The sequence below is a fragment of the Peromyscus eremicus genome, chromosome 5 (genome assembly GCF_949786415.1).
Source record: "Peromyscus eremicus chromosome 5, PerEre_H2_v1, whole genome shotgun sequence".
Classification (NCBI taxonomy): Eukaryota; Metazoa; Chordata; class Mammalia; order Rodentia; family Cricetidae; genus Peromyscus; species Peromyscus eremicus.
In genome coordinates this window covers 37,967,895-37,977,551 of record NC_081420.1, presented here as the reverse complement: position 1 = coordinate 37,977,551, position 9,657 = coordinate 37,967,895, and the positions used below count along the sequence as shown (strand labels likewise).

At 42.8% G+C, this 9,657-nt stretch overlaps 1 non-coding gene across 1 annotated transcript; it reads right to left on the bottom strand.

The window, feature by feature from the left end:
- LOC131912152 (small nucleolar RNA U13) lies at positions 1-106 on the bottom strand. The gene has a single exon (XR_009379558.1). It is a non-coding gene; the product is annotated as a small nucleolar RNA U13 (small nucleolar RNA).
- Between the last annotated feature and the right edge of the window lie 9,551 nt (positions 107-9,657).

The following is a 9,657-nucleotide window of genomic DNA, read 5'->3' as shown; positions in this document are numbered from 1 at the left end:
CGTCAGATGGGTAATATGCCAATGCCGTCACAAGGCTTAGTGGGCAGCACACATCACGCATTGGCGATAATTCACAATCATCTCGCTTATGAACCAAAAAAAGGATCTACTTGTATTTTCTTGCACAAGTTTGTTGATCACTTCGTTTTCATTTTCTCTCCGAAATGAAAATGAACAGAGTATCAATATAGTCTTTAAGATGCAGATGGTGACTGAGAGATGACTCAAGGGTGAAGAACACTTCCAGAGGACACAGGTTCTATTCCCAGCACCCACATGGCAGCTCACAACTGTCTGTCACTCCAGCTCCAGGGCAAATGACTGACGCCCTCTTCTGGCCTTTCTTCTGCTCTGGGATCTCAGGAATCAAACTCAGGTGGTGCTGAGTTTGCACCACTTCACGGACAGACAGACAGACATGAAGGACAATCACCCAGATGCATAAAATAAAAAAAAATAAAATCTCAAAAAATTAATAAAAGTGCAAGTGTCTTTTAAGCATATGAAATAGTATCTGTGGTGGTTTGAATGGAGTTGGCTCCCATAAACTCAGGGAGTGGCGCTATTAGGAGGTGTGGCTTTGTTGGAGGAAGTATGTCACTGTGTGGGTGGGCTTTGAGGACTCATATATGCTCAAGCCACGCCCAGTGTCTCAGTTCACTTCCTGCTGCCTGTGGTTCAAGATGTAGAACTCTAAGCTCTTTCTCCAGCACCATGTCTGCCTGCATGAAGAGTTGCCATGGTAATGGTGTCTCTTGACAGTAATTGAAACACTAACTATGACAGTATCTAACATCACTTAAGAAAGAAAATTAGGAGCTGGGCATGGTGGTGCACACCTTTGATCTAAGCATCTGGGATTCTGAGGCAGGTGGATCTGTATGTTAGAATTAAGCCTGGTCTACATATTGAGATCCAGTACAGCCAGGGCTATACAGAGTGACCTTGTCTTAAAAAGAAAAAAACAAAGACCCTATGTCAAAAAGCAAAGAAAGAAAAAAACTTAGGTCTGGAGAGATGGCTCAGGGGTTAAGAGCATGCACTACTCTAGCAGAGGACCTGAGTTTAATTCCCAGCACCCACATTGGGTAGCTCACAATTGCCTGTAACTCCAATTCCAAGTGAATCTGACACCTCTAGCCTCTAAGGGCACCTGAATTTAATACACATACACATAATTTAAAAATAAAGATAGATCTTAAAAATAAAAAAAAAATTACACCATTCAGCTATGGCAGCACCTATCTGTAATCCCAAGACTTGGAAAGCTCAGACAGGAGGATTTTAAGAGCACAGGCTGGCCTCAAACTCCTCCTGCTTCAGCCTTCTGAATACTGGGGTGAGCCTGACTTCTTTTTGTGGGGCTTCGTTTGTTTTGTTTCGTTTTTTAATTTGAGATCAGGTCTCACTATGAAGCCCAGGCTGGCCTTGAACTCCTAGCCTCTTTCCTCAGCCTCCCAGATGCTGGGATTATTGTTGTTGTGATGCCACATGACTAAGTTAATTTATATCTGCAAAGCAAGCAAAATCTGGGTCTACTCTGCCCCTGCTGCTTTCCTTGCTGGTCTTGGTTCTTTCTGGAGAGATGTGACTGACCCAGCTGATGCCCTTCGACTGCTTGTTGACTTAAGGGAGCTGAGCTTTTTACATGTCAGGTCATGAACACCTGCTTTGAAGCACAGATCTGCAGTTTGAACTTTATCGCAAAAGAGGCCCAACCGACTGGAGAGATGGGTCAGAAGTTAAGAGTGCTTACTGCTCTTCCGGGAACAGGGGTTCCCCTCACCAATGTTGAGCTGCTCACAGGCACATGTAACTCCAGCTCCAAGAGATCCAGTTTTATCTTCTGGCCTCCTCAGCTGAGCACCTGCACACACGTGACATTCACTCACACTGACACATACATAAACCTGAATAAAAATAATAATATGTATTAAAGATAAGAGGCCCAAGGCTTTGTCTGCCTTGGCTAAAATTACGCATATGTTAAATTAAATCTTTTTGAAAAGATCTTAGTATGGAGAAAAGTCACAACTTTGGTTAAATTCTCTTGGGAAAAACCAGAAAGTAGCTGAGTGTGCAGGTCCGTGTCTTACAGAAAGACATGTTTCTTTGTTGTTGTGTTTGTGATGGGGTCCCATGTAGCCTAGGATGGCCTCAAACTCCTGACTTTCCTTTCTCTACCACCCAAATTCTGGTATTCTATTCATGTACCTTGTCTAGCTGGCCTGGTACTCACTATGTAGCTCAGGCTAACCTTCAACTTGAGGCAGTACTCAGCCTCCTGAGTCCTGGACTACCATGCCAAGCAACACATTTCTTTAGAATTAGTTCTAAGTAGTAGTAGTATAGCTGCCTTCTTTAAATTCTTACTGGGTTTTTTTGGGGGGTCCCCTTATAATAAACTTCATTATTTTATATCCAGGAGATGATCCAATTTGTGTTGGCATTATAAATTACTTGTTTTTAAATCATGTTTCATAAGTGGGAAAGTGACAGGTAACTGTTTTGTTTTTGTTTTCTGTTTTTTCAAATCAAGGTCTCTCTGTGTAGCCCTGGCTATCCTGGAACTCGCTTTGTAGACTAGGCTAGCCTCAAACTCACTGAGATTCGCCTGCCTCTGCCTCCCAAGTGCTGGGATTAAAGGCGTGCACCACCATCTGGCTGACAGGTGACTGACTGTTTACGAAAGGTGCGTGCCAAGAAGAGCCGCCATTCCTATGGGGCTGCCATCTGCGGAACTGCCGAGTGAGAGATCTGGAGAGACCAGCTGCTCCTACATCTTCTAACATGAGAATGTCAGATTTCAGGGTTCATTTTCAAGATCACCGAGGTTGTATGTAAAAACAAAGATTCACTGACTTCTACCTGGAAATCGCAAGTGCATGTGTGTGTGTGTGTGTGTGTGTGTGTGTGTTTTGCAGGTTCACATATGTGTGCATGAATGTAGAGTCCAGAGGACAACTTTGGATTTCATCTAGAAGTCTCTTAAAGAGAATCGTAACTATAAAGAATTTCACCTCCACCCCCCCAAACTAAATCCAAATTGAATATTTACTTCCAATCTAAGAAAATACTAGAGACAAGTTGTCGAGCTACACCATGGGAATGATGTAAAAATTGTCCAGGGCAAATAACGTGGTCCCCAACAAATAAGTGACAAGATAAGGGTTAAAATCCGGAGAGGCAGACATAGTGCCAGCACTCCCGGGAGCTGTGGTGAAGAGATCAAAAGTACGAGTCTGTGTGAACTACATACAACAGCAACGGGTGTGGGGAAAGAGAAGGAAGGAAAAAGCAAGGGGAGAGGAGAGCAGAGAAGAGGAGAGGAGAGAGGGGGGCTGAGTTTGAGTCTCAATACTGAAGAACAGGGGAAAGATTTCTAGAGAACAGCCCTGGTACTCGGAGGCTGGAGAGCTGACTTAGCCATTTGGTGTGCACTGCTCTTACAGAGGATCCACATTCAATTCCCAGCAACTACATCTGGTACCTACAACCACTTGCAACTCTAGCTACAGGGGATCCAATGCCTCTGCCCTCTGTACTATTGCACCTAAGTACAATATGTGGTTCATGTTTGAATTCATCAATTCTAAGAATCAAAACCAGGAAAGCCACATGTGTGGGGTAGTTCATGTCTGTAACCCCAGCACTTGGCAGGCTGAGGCAGAAGGATTCCTACAAGTTCCAGGCCAACCTTGGCTACAGAGTAAGACCCTTTCTCAAAAACAAAGGAAGGAAGGGAAAGGCAGAAGGAAGGGAAGGGAGCAAAAGGGCTGAACATGGTGGTATGTACCTCTAATCACAGCACTGGGGAGATGGAGACAGGAGGATCAAGGTTTCAAGGCCAGCCTGGGCTACATGACACCCTGTCTCAAGTAAACCAATCAAAAATGAACCAAAGTCAAAAATCGGCACTCGGATGGGTGAGATGGCTCAATGGGTAAAGGCATTTGCCTCCTGTCTAAGTTAGGGTTTCTATTGCTGTGAAGAGACACCATGACCACGACAACTTTTCTAAAAGAAAACATTTAGTTGGGGTGATTCACGTGGTTCAGTCCATTATCATCATGATGGAAAGCATGGCAGTGTGCAGGCAGATGTGATGCTAGAGTAGTAGCTGAGAGCACTACATCTTTTTTTCTTTAATATTTCTTTTTTTATTATTATTTATTTTTATATTATTTGTGTTGGTGCTTTTGCCTGCATGTATGTCTATGTGAAGGTGTCAGATCTTGGAGTTACAGACAGTTGTGAGCTGCCATGTGGGTGCTGGGAATTGAACCTGTGTCCTCGGAAGAGCAGTCAGTGCTCTTAACCGCTGAGCCATCTCTCCAGCCCCGAGCCCTACATCTTGCAGGCAACAGAAAATGGACTGAGACACTGGGCGGTATCCTGAGCATAGGAAATCTCAAAGCCTGCCCCCACAGTGACACACTTCCTCCAACAAGGCCTTACCCACCCCGACAAAGCCACACCTCCTAATAACGATACTCCCTATGAGATTATAGAGGCCAATTACATTCGAACTACCACATCTCTTAATCCTGGAGACCTGAATTTGATCCCCAGAACCTATGTAAAGTTAGAAGGAGAGAATCAACTTCATAAAGTTGTCCTCCACCCATGTGCCATGGCATGCATACATGTACACACACACACAGTACATACACATACAATAATAAATTAATTTTTGATAAACAGGCATGTCACAGAAAAAGATGTAGAAGTGGTCCTTAACCTTGTAGGACCACAATCATCTCTGCTCAGTCAGAGATGTGCAAATTAAAACAAACATGTCTCAGGTAGCATATCACCACCAACACAAATTCCTGACACCATGCTGTGACAATCAGACTTCTAAAATGTTCACATTTTCCATGGCCTTGTGCCCAAGATTACATTAGGTTATACAGGAACAGCCATGAGATTTTATGAATGTAATTAATGTCTCTAATCAGTAAGTTGCTTTTAATCAACAGGGAGGTTATTCTCATGGCCCTGATTTAATCAATAGGATGCCTGTCAACAGTCTGGGACTTTCCAGAGGCCAGAGTCATTCTCTTACTGGTCTTGAAGAAGCAAGCTGCTGTGAGCCTCAGCCCTAAATCAATGTCCCAAATCAAAAGAGCCCTCTGGTGTGGGACAGACAAAAGCCAATATTTTTATTTAAAACAGGTTGATTATAAATACAATCTCTTTCTAAAGAAGAAAAGGGGATATGATATAGATATATAGGATATAGACATGATAAGATAAAAGGATAGATTAATGAACCTACTATTAAAGAACAACGACTTGTTTAAAGTGTTTTACATTTGGTATAGATTTTAGTTTATGTTTAAAATGTTTTACATTGGTATAGATTTTAGTTTATTGATACAAGTTTAAACTTAATTTTGTTATACTGTATATATATTTCTATTCTTGTTTAAGATATTATGTTTATGTAACTCATTTAAAATTGTAATGGATAATTAAAAATAGATTAATAATTAGTCATCTATGATAATCATACTTATGGCCATGTGCTGTGGGATGTTCTGTATGTCACATGTGTTGCTGATTAGTCAATAAATAAAACACTGATTGGCCATTGGCTAGGCAGGAAGTGTAGGCGGGACAAGGAGGAGAATAAAGCTGGGAAGTGGAAGGCTGAGGCAGAGAGACACTGCCAGCCGCCACAATGACAAACAGCATGTAAAGATGCCAGTAAGCCACGAGCCATGTGGCAAGGTATAGATTTATAGAAATGGATTAATTTAAGCTGTAAGAACAGTTAGCAAGAAGCCTGCCATGGCCATACAGTTTGTAAGCAATATAAGTCTCTGTGTTTACTTGGTCGGGTCTGAGCGGCTGTGGGACTGGCAGGTGAGAGAGATTTGTCCTGACTGTGGGCCAGGCAGGAAAACTCTAGCTACAAATGGCGCCCAACGTGGGGCAAGAGTTTCCACCTAAAACCTGAGAAAAAAAAGATTCTAAAATGGAGCTAAAAACAGTTCCTAATTGTCTCTCTCAAATGAGCGGCAGCTGCCGGTTTGAGCTACTGGTGGGTTCCTAGCATGTGCGCTCGACCTGCAGTTTGGCGGGAATGAGGCCTCTGCAAGTGGCACATTAAGCTGCATGGTGGATTTAGCCTTTGCTAGTACAAAACAAAAAGAGGTTTCTGGGCTACACGCTGCTTGGATAAAAACATAGATCCATGATAGCTCCCAGAGCCGGTGGTAAAGTACCGGCCATGTTGGGAAGCTGAGGTGGGTGGAGCCAGCAGCCACAGCTGCTGCAATTTAAGGCAATAGATTCACAATAAGACAGATTCAGATGTAATAGTTTACAATGTGTGTAAAAGATATGTAGGCTTGAAAGAGATAAAAAAGGTGATATATACAGTTATATAAACAAATACATAGTTTTAAAAAATAAAGTCTTTAAAGAGACAGTAAAATTAATATAGAAAATAAGCCACGTAAAGATGGATATCACACAAAGAATCTGGATTGTGTTGTCTTTGGGATTCTTAACTGCAGAGAGATATTTGATTGCAAAGGAAGCTGAGTTAAACCAATATGCATATCTTAAAGATACCTTGACTTCAAAATTTGGATATAAGGATATGTTACTCTGGAAAAGAGTCTCTGCTTTTGTTCCCACAGAAAACCAGAGGCTATGGATTTGTTCCAGATTAAGATACATCAGGTTTGACCAGCCAAGACCCCCTGAAAGGTCTCCGAAGACACCATGGCCCAGATGATCCAACATCTAGAACCATTTGAAGGCAACTGGCTCAGATGATACACCCTCATGGACTATTCCATAATCCTAAAATTTTCTTTGTGTCCCCATAAGATACAGCGCCCTCCTCCAGCAGGAAGTAGTAAGAGAAGCTACGCCCAAATTCCCTAATTATATGTAATTTTACTTTGTTAAGGTTAAAACCTTCCTTTTTGAAAAAAAAAAGGGGGAAGTGCTGTGGGATGTTCTGTATGTCACATGTGTTGCTGATTAGTCAATAAATAAAACACTGATTGGCCATTGGCTAGGCAGGAAGTGTAGGCGGGACAAGGAGGAGAATAAAGCTGGGAAGTGGAAGGCTGAGGCAGAGAGACACTGCCAGCCGCCACAATGACAAACAGCATGTAAAGATGCCAGTAAGCCACGAGCCATGTGGCAAGGTACAGATTTATAGAAATGGATTAATTTAAGCTGTAAGAACAGTTAGCAAGAAGCCTGCCATGGCCATACAGTTTGTAAGCAATATAAGTCTCTGTGTTTACTTGGTTGGGTCTGAGCGGCTGTGGGACTGGCAGGTGAGAGAGATTTGTCCTGACTGTGGGCCAGGCAGGAAAACTCTAGCTACAGCCATGTTAGTTAAGTCTTCTAGGTTTACATAGATATATTTCAGATAAATAAGTAATCTTCAAATACTTCAAAGATCTACAGAATATGGCATTTAAAATATTTTTAAAAATTTAGACTTTCTGGATAGTGAGACATGTCTGCTCCTGGCAGCACCGGATTTACTTTGGAGAGGAGGATGAACATCGAAGACACTCCATATGGAGTTTATCTTCACCTTGGCAAAGATAGTCATTTGGACAAGAAACTGTTCTTGCCTGGACTGCTTGATCAACTGAACATGCAGGATCCATGGAAGGATGACCACTGAACTTTGCTTGACAAGATGGTCCTTCAGTTTCCTGCTTTGCAGAGGAGACTGCCAGACATTCTATAGGACACTAAAAGGAATGACTGAGAGACTCTAGCCCTGTGGGATGAAGACAGATGCCCCAACTTTACAAAGGAACATGAGGTGACTGTCCAGGCTGTCAGTTGTCTCTGTCTACCCTACAAGACTCCCAAAAATTGCTTACATCCTTCTCCCGTTTCTCAGGTAATATTATATCCTTCTGAGGTCTTTGATGTAGTTGAAGCTAGATAGTTACAATTTTCCTTAGTTATGATAAAAGATAAGTTAGATATAAAACCTTAAACTCACAAATATAAGATAGATAAGATATCTTCTTTAATATTGTAACTGTAATTCTTGCTCAATAATTGTTTTGTTATATGTAATTTTACTATGTTAAAGTTAAAACCTTCTTTTTTGAAAAAGGAGAAAAGGGGAAGTGCTGTGGATATCGCTCTATATAAATAAAACACTGATTGGCCAGTGGCCAGGCAGGAAGTATAGGCAGGACAAGCAGAGAAGAGAATTCTGGGAAGTGGAAGGCGGATGGGGGAGACACTGCCAGCAGCCGCCAGAACAAGCAGCATGTGAAGATGCTGGTAAGCCACCAACCACGTGGCAAGGTATAGATTAATAGAAATGGGTTAATTTAAGATATAATAACAGTTAGCAAGAAGCCTGCCATGGCCATACAGTTTGTAAACAATATAAGTCTCTGTGTTTACTTGGTTGGGTCTGAATGGCTGTGGGACTGGTGGGTGACAGATATTTGTGGTGACAGAGATTTGTCCTGAGTGTGGGCTAGACAGAAAAACTCAAGGTACAAGTTTACAAACCAAATGAAACAAACAAACAAATCCTTAGGTGAAGCTTCCAGAAACAACAGGCTACAATGCATTTTCAGTCCTGTAAAACACTGAACACTGGCCCAGCTGAACTGTCCTCACAACCCTGGTGCAAAGAATAATAAATTCACTTTGTTTGGGCCTGAAAGACTGTGACAATTTCTACATAGCCCCAGAACCCTAATGACTCCCTCTTGTTGAGGCTGAAAGAAAACAGGTGCCTGTGCATTGCTGGTGAGATGCACATGGTTAAAAGCCTGGTGGAGCCACCTGGCTGGTGCAAGGATCCATTTCTGTAGTCACAGTGCATCAACTGCTGGCCTAGCAGCTCTATTTCCAGGCATTTGCTCTGAATATAGAACACCATTGACTCAAAGTAGCATGTATCCAGGGCTCTTACCTTTTTTTGTCTTACTTGTATTTGTCAGGTGAGTTTATAGGTTTGGTTAAGGCAGCTGAACTCTTCGGTGAAGTTAGGAGGGTCTGCAGAGGAAAGAACCAAAGTGCCTTTCTATCTGGGAGAGATCGGCCATAGAAAAAGGGATGTGGAGTAGGTCATTAGGACTGCTCCTTCCATGAGGGGATAAAGGCCATCAGTACAGCAGTGGGTGTGAGCCCTGGGAAGTGATGTGGAGAGGGCAGTTGATGAGGAGAGTGCAGTTGAGGTAGAGTTAGGATGGAGAGAAGGAGCTGGCTGAGAGTGCCGAAGGGTGAGGTTGAAGAGGGTGAGGTTGAGACTGATGCTCTGGTGGGGTAGGCTGAGGAGATGCCCGTAGCAGGGCTGCATCCTCTCTACGGCAGTTGAAAAGGGTGGGAGCAGAGGGCTCCAGGTCCTGGTCAGCTTTGGGAGGGGATTTGGCTTTTGCCAGAACCTGGTGAACATAGCATAAGGTACAGAGGGCAGAGTGAGAAAGGAGAGCTGAGGAAGCCCACACATAGGTGGACTCAGACCACTCGGCAGCAGCTGGAAGTGTTTGTCAAGATTAACGAGGATTTGGTAGTCAAAGGTACCGTCTTTTCTTTTCTTTTCTTTTTTTTTTTTTTTTTTTTTGGCCATTGAGACTGATTGTCAAGTTGGTATTGTGGCCAAGCTGTGTTGCAGTAAAAATGACGCGGCAGTAAGAC